The following is a 7,500-nucleotide window of genomic DNA, read 5'->3' on the forward strand; positions in this document are numbered from 1 at the left end:
ACAACAACAACAACAACAACAGCAACAAAAAACTAACAACAGCAACAACAACCCCTCCCCCCCCCCCCCCCCAACGAAACCCAACAACAACAACAACACACAAAAACATCGTGTCCAAAATATCCACAACAGAAACCTTATGGGCAATGAAGATTTACCAAATTTCAGCTGGGCTGTATCTATATACGATTTCAGGGGAATTGGGGGCGGAGGAGGGGTGGTGGTGGTGGTCGGAATTGCATTGTATTGTGTGTATCATTAAAAAATTTTTTTCTTTCCCTTTTTTGTTCCTTTTTCCTTAGAAAACCTCTCAGAAAACCTTTGCATGTCTGCTTTTCTCTAACATCTTTGTGATTCCAGTCTTCTCTTTCTCTCAATGTATATATATATATATATATATATATATGTATATATATATGTATGTATGTATGTATATAATATCTCTGTCTGTCTGTCTGTCTGTCTGCCCTATTCGCTGTTTATCGGTCTATCTGTCTGAAGCATCCAGGTAACGACCAGCTCCGATGTTTTCAAACTAACCGAAGTGTGTTTCTTGATGACATGGCAGCGTATCGCGTGTTGTTTTGGCATACGATCGTGTGTTGGTACCCATTCATGAGGGACAAAGGCCTATACTTGAATTAACTATCCGTATCCGTATCTCTCCTGTCTCCTTCTCTCTCCATGTAGAACTGCATGCACTGGGAATCTCTCTCTCTCTCTCTCTCTCTCTCTCTCTCTCGCTCGCTCGCACTTTACAGAATTACTCTTAGAAGGAACTTTGTTTTGTTTCATTATTTGCTTCAACCATTTCATTCGTTTATCGTAATGGTTTGTTATAAAATGAAAGTATGCTGATGCACTCACCCATGTCATAAGGACCTCATGGCCAATGACATCAAAGAGTCAAAGCGTCAAAGCCACCCCCCCCCCACCCCCTCTCTCTCTCCGTCGATGTCACATGCTTAGATAATTACTAAATGGATTTTATGTACTTTGTTTCTTGTGTACTGTCCAAACCTTGGAGACGAACGACTGAAAAAAAAGGCACAGTACCCCCCTGCCACATGGACTTTTTAAGCTAATGACAAAGTACCAAAGTGTCGCTTATCCCTGAATTGTTTATTTTGCTTCAATTCTGTTTTTTTTTCTTTCTGCTCAATTTTATCTGTTTTACACCATTTTTGTTCTGATTAGTACCTACTATGTCAGCAGAGCTTCCTCAGCTAATGACATGAAACATTTCAGTGTTCAGTGTTCAATGTTTCAGTGTTCAATGTTTCAGTGTTCAATGTTTCAGTGTTTCAGTGTTTCAGTGTTCAATGTTTCAGTGTTCAATGTTTCAGTGTTCAGTGTTCAATGTTTCAGTGTTCAATGTTTCAGTGTTCAATGTTTCAGTGTTCAGTGTTCAATGTTTCAGTGTTCAAGGTTTCAGTGTTCAGTGTTCAATGTTTCAGTGTTCAATGTTTCAGTGTTTCAGTGTTCAATGTTTCAGTGTTCAGTGTTCAATGTTTCAGTGTTCAATGTTTCAGTGTTCAGTGTTCAATGTTTCAGTGTTCAATGTTTCAGTGTTCAGTGTTTCAGTGTTCAATGTTTCAGTGTTCAATGTTTCAGTGTTCAGTGTTTCAGTGTTTCAATGTTTCAGTGTTCAGTGTTCAATGTTTCAGTGTTCAGTGTTCAATGTTTCAGTGTTCAGTGTTCAATGTTTCAGTGCTTCAGTGTTCAGTGTTTCAGTGTTCATTTATATATATATATATATATATATATATATATATATTTATTTGATCTTGTACGCTTATAGTTGACTTCATCACGTTTTTGCGCCTCATACATATTATTATTAGTAGTAGTTCTTTTTTTAAAATGTATTTATCTTCTTTTTTTCCTCAAGGCCTGACTAAGCGCGTTGGGTTACGCTGCTGGTCAGGCATCTGCTTGGCATATGTGGTGTAGCGTATATGGATTTGTCCGAACGCAGTGACGCCTCCTTGAGCTACTGAAACTGAAACTGAAACTCAGTGTTCACTGTTCCAGTGTTCAGTGTTTCAGTGTTCAGTGTTTCAGTGTTCAATGTTTCAGTGTTCAATGTTTCAGTGTTCAATGTTTCAGTGTTCAGTGTTTCAGTGTTCAATGTTTCAGTGTTCAATGTTTCAGTGTTTCAGTGTTCAATGTTTCAGTGTTCAGTGTTCAATGTTTGAGTGTTCAAGGTTTCAGTGTTTCAGTGTTCAATGTTTCAGTGTTCAGTGTTCAATGTTTCAGTGTTCAGTGTTTCAGTGTTCAATGTTTCAGTGCTCAATGTTTCAGTGTTCAGTGTTTCAGTGTTCACTGTTTCAGTGTTCAGTGTTCTCCCTTCTCTCCCTGACTTCCCTTTCCTCATTCACCTTTCTTGGACCAGTTGACCAGCTTGTTGTAGATGCTGTTCTCCGCTTTTATACATCATCCGCTACATCACTGCCAGCTTAGGAGCCCACAGGACAATGAATCAACAACTTGTTGTATGACTACTACAGTATGCGTGTGAAGTACGCCCTTCCCATGTGGACACGACGAGCACAGTGGGAACGCCCGACTTTGATTCCCATTCGATTCGTCGTCTCCAGGAAACCCGGTGACAGCAACCAATCCCATCATGCTCCACGCGCGTCACGTGCCCGGCCTGTTGGCGGCCATGATAAAACGCCCTCAGGGAGTTGTACCCACCCGCACGGAAAATAACGATCAATAAAGCCTTTCGTCGGACAAGGGTTAGGGCTTTGGGGAGAGTAGGGAGGCGGTCATGCGAATATTGTGAACCTCGTGGGGCTCAAATTGGGCTTGGCCGGGTCTTCTGCTTGAGAGGAATGCTGACTGCTTTAAAGTGATTGGCTCATCGTCACCATGGTTTGAAAAATGTTGGCGCTGTTAATGTTGTTGTTTATCTCTCTCCAAACCGTTGTCTTGTTTTTCGTTTTTTTAAATTTTTTTTATTTATTTTATTTTATTTTTTATTCCTTTCCGTTTTCCGTCTTCCGTCTTTCCCTTTTTTGCCTTCTCGTTAAAACATGTTCACACACACACACACCACACACCACACCACACACACACACACACACACACACACACACACACACACACACACACAGATATATACATACATGAATGTAATTTATAGAAAAATCATTTGTGTTGTTATTCATCGATTTTACATCTTTTCACTGAGTGATATCTGACGATATTACTTTATCTATCTGTAGACGAGTTCATATTGTGGATAATTTTTGTCCACCTTTAAGCACACACAAGTCCAGGTAAACAACCATTCCCGTGGTTGAAAAAAAAACAAATCTTTAAATAAACATCAGGTGGTGTGAAAGTGTGACAGGAAAGCTGAACTATGAATCCCTTCACTGACAGCCCTTGGGGTGGCGGGGAATGAGGGATGGGGGGATCGGGGGCTGGGGGTGGAGTTGTGGGGTCTGCTGTGTCCTTTCTGATGGAAATGGTGATTGGTTCTGTCTGTCCTCACCCCAGTTACCTCCTTTAGATAAAACTGAAATGGATGATATTATTTCCATCTCCTTCCTGCCCTGCCCTCTCTCTTCTCTCCATCGCCCACCCCGCCCACCACTGCCACTCCGCTTTCTGCCTCCATCCGTCTATATCTGTTTCATACATCCTCTCTGTCTCTGTCTGTCTGTCTGTCTGTCTGTCTGTGCCCAACACCGGTCGGTGCATTACCGTGCCTGTCACTCCCCATCGTGGGTCGGGTTTCACGTGCAGAGAATGAAATGTGGGGTTCTCTCCCTGGATTCCAGAACCGCCGGACGACCGACATTTTAAAAATCGTCACTGTGTTTTCATGTCTGCCTTATCAACCCTTCCTTTCTTTCTTTCTTTTCCTCGTTTCTGTCTGTCTGTCTGTTCTTTCTGTGTGTCTGTGTTATCAGTCCTATCTCTGTCCCGGTTTTCTCTGGAAGAAACCTCTCCTCCCCCATTAGTGCTGCCTTCTGGAATATAATGTCCACTTTAATGCAGCATCCATTTTAAAAATCTCTTTCCTGTTCTCTGGCCAGTGGTCTAGTTTCTGGCCCAGCTTCCTGGTCAGTCCTCTTCACCAAGGTCTCGTTTCCTGCACTGTCCTGCAGGCACAAGGTGTTGATCGCGTGTTGCAAACCGTGATGATAAATAAATAATAATAATATTGATGGATTCTTCTTGAGCGCTTTCCTCCCTGAAAGGGAGCTCAAAGCACTTTACAATCAACATTAAACACACACACACACACACACACACACACACACACACACACACACACACACACACACACACACACACACACTAACTAACAAAAGAAGAAAAATAATCATTTAACGCACACAAGCATAAAATATACTAAAAAAAACTACACCGGCCTATTACATTACTTGATTATACACACACACACACACACGCGCGCGCGCGCACACACACACAAACACACACACACACAGGGTCTGCATAGCTTATAACTGAATGTCACTGGAAAGGGACGGAAGGTCTATGCACAGGCGTTTTCAAAAAGATGTGTTTTCAAACCAGTTTTGAAAGATTGAAGTGAGGAAGAGTGGCGAAGAACGTGGGGTAAACTGTTCCATGCAGATGGAGGTGAATGAGAAAAGGAAGAATCACCGAAGGACTGGGTTTTAACACAGGGAGCGAGTTGTCGCCGTGAATCGGAAGATGATCTGAGTTGTCGTGGGGGTGTGTAGGTTTGAATGACTTCTCTCAGATACTGAAGGGCAGCACCCGCAATGGAGTTGAAGGTGAGAGCTGCGACTTAAAACTGAATGCGGGCAGAAATATTGGGAACCAGTGAAGAGAATGCAGAAGATGATTGATATTGTCAGTCTTTTTGGTTGTAAAGATTAACCTTGCTGCTGCGTTTTGAACTTTTAGGAGATTTCGTATCAAGTGCTAAGGACAACGAAAGAGGAGTGGACACCGTGGAAACAGCTGGATGACCTGGACTTTGCTGACGACCTGGCTCTTGTCTATCACAGCCAAGAGCAGATGCAGGAGAAGACCAACACCCTTGCGGAATACTCAGCTTGCATCGGACTGACCATACACAGAGGGAAGAGCAAAGTTCTCAGAGCAAACACAGTCAACATCACCCCCATCACCCTCGACGGATGTGGAGAGCTTCACGTAATAATAATAATAATAATGGTAGTTATATAGCGCTGGATCTTGTGCAGAGACAAATCAAAGCGCTTTCGCACCAGTCATTCACACGCATGCATAACTCTAATATTGTAGAAACTAAAGACAAGGAAGGGCAGGCAAGGGAGGCTATTTTGGGAAGAGGTGGGTTTTAAGGCCAGACTTGAAAGAGCTGAGTGTGGAGACTTGACGAAGCGAAAAAGGAAGTTCATTCCAATCGCAAGGTCCAGAAACAGAGAAAGAACGGCGGCCAACAGTCGAGTGTTGAATGTGGGTAAATCTGCCGTGCTGGGCAGCACTGTCAACCAGCAGGGTGGGGCAGATGCTGGTGTGACAGGTGTGGGTCGGCAGGGCAAGAGCAGCTTTCCGGCGGCTGACAAACAAGGAGCTCCACAAATCTGACCATCAACATCAAGATCAGGATCTTTAACACCGCCGTGAAGCCAGGACTACTGTATAGAACTGAGAGACCTGGAGCCAGTTGCATTGCTCGGACGGAAGAGTCTAGTATGGTCGTAACCCGCTGCTAAGTGTGTGTAGTACGGAACTGACCAATGGCGTAGTTCGGTCAACGTAGGCATTTAGTCACGTGTAACTGTCAAAAAGTTAGAACCAAGCAATGCAGCTGGCACCTGGAGAACCACTGCCATAACCATGAAGAAAATCCAGTTCATCAGCACCTTTCTGAGAACAATACTACGCACCCGCTGGCCAAATACCATCAGTAATCAAGACATGTGACAACAAACCAACCAACGGCCTGTGGAAGAAGACATCCTCCGAAGGCCCTGGAGGTGGACTGGCCACACCCTCAGAAAACCTGCATCCAGCATCACAAGACAGGCCCTCACCTGAAACCCCCAGGGGAAAAGAAAAAGAGTCCGTCCAAAGAACAGCTGGCGCCAAGATCTGGAGACAGACATCAGGAGGATGGGCCATACCTGGGGACAGCTGGAGCCACTGGCCCAGGACCGGGGTGCCTGGAGAGCTCTCGTTGACGGCATGTGTCCAGGACGGGACCACAGGTGTGTGTTTGTGTGTGTGTGTGTGTGTGTGTGTGTGTGTGTGTGTGTGTTTTCAATCATTTTTCTTTTTTTCAACGTCTTTTCGTTGTGTTTTCAGACGGACCTTAGAACCACTGGCCATTAGCATGGGCACCGTACATATGAACATTTGATAATAATAATAACAATGATAATAATAATGGCAATAACATTGTTGTTGTTTTGATGCAGTTGTAGTAGTAGTAGTAGTAGTAGACGTAGTAGTAGTAACAACAACAGCAGCAGCAGCAGCAACAGCAGCAGTAGCAGCAGTAGCTGTAGTAGTCATAATAATACACCACCACCACCACTACTACTACTACTATCATTATCATCATCATCATTAGTAGTAGTAGTTGTTGAAGTAGCAGTAGCTGTCTCTGTGCTAAAAATAGAACACAGCCACTCTACTATGCAGACTTTTACCCATTTCTTTGCTGGAGGAAAGACTCGAAAATACGAAAGGTTTAACTTGTATAAAGCGTCGTTTTACATCAAGCATGCTGCTCAGGAATGATCTTCTGCGACATGCCAGAACTGAGAGTCAGTTCCTGTTGAAGATTAAAGACAATCCTCACAGCCATCGAGGAAATGAATTATTTTTTCTTCTTCTTCTTCGTGGGCTGCAACTCCCTCGTTGACTCGTATGTACACGAGTGGGCTTTTACGTGTATGACCGTTTTTACCTCGCCATGTAGGCAGCCATTCTCCGTTTTTGGGAATGGGTGGGTGCATGCTGGGTATGTTCTTGTTCCCATAACCCACCGAACTCTGACATGGATTACAGGATCTTTAACGTGCGTATTTGATCTTCTGCTTGCGTATACGCACGAAAGGGGTTCAGGCACGAGCAGGTCTGCACATAATATGTTGACCTGGGAGATCGGAAAAATCTCCACCCTTTACCCACCAGGCACCGTTACCGAGATTCGAACCCGGGACCGCCAGATTGAAAGTCTAACGCTTTAACCACTCGGCGATTGTCCCCGTCGGAAGTGAATTCCTATCCACTGTCCGCATGGGTATTACTTGTGATCGTCGGAATATTTTGTTACAAGCTCTGTTTTTTCCCCGTTCAAAGCATGACGTGAATGAAATTCAAGACTCGTTTCAATACAAGGAGGAGGCATAGCAGGGGATGAAAATATCATCGGCAACGTCTGAAAGGTCAGAGAAAGAATAGGAATAATGATGATGATGATAATGATATGTGTTATTCTTTCTTTTTTGTTGTTGTTGGCCGCAACAGATTTCTCTGTGTGAAATTCGAGCTGCT

At 43.7% G+C, this 7,500-nt stretch overlaps 1 long non-coding RNA gene across 1 annotated transcript in view; it reads right to left on the minus strand.

Annotated features, from left to right (window-relative positions):
- LOC143290324 (uncharacterized) overlaps positions 1 to 7,500 on the minus strand; it is a 12,415-nt gene that overhangs the window by 952 nt on the left and 3,963 nt on the right. The window lies entirely within an intron of this gene.

This window comes from Babylonia areolata, chromosome 15 (genome assembly GCF_041734735.1).
Source record: "Babylonia areolata isolate BAREFJ2019XMU chromosome 15, ASM4173473v1, whole genome shotgun sequence".
NCBI classification, from domain to species: Eukaryota; Metazoa; Mollusca; class Gastropoda; order Neogastropoda; family Buccinidae; genus Babylonia; species Babylonia areolata.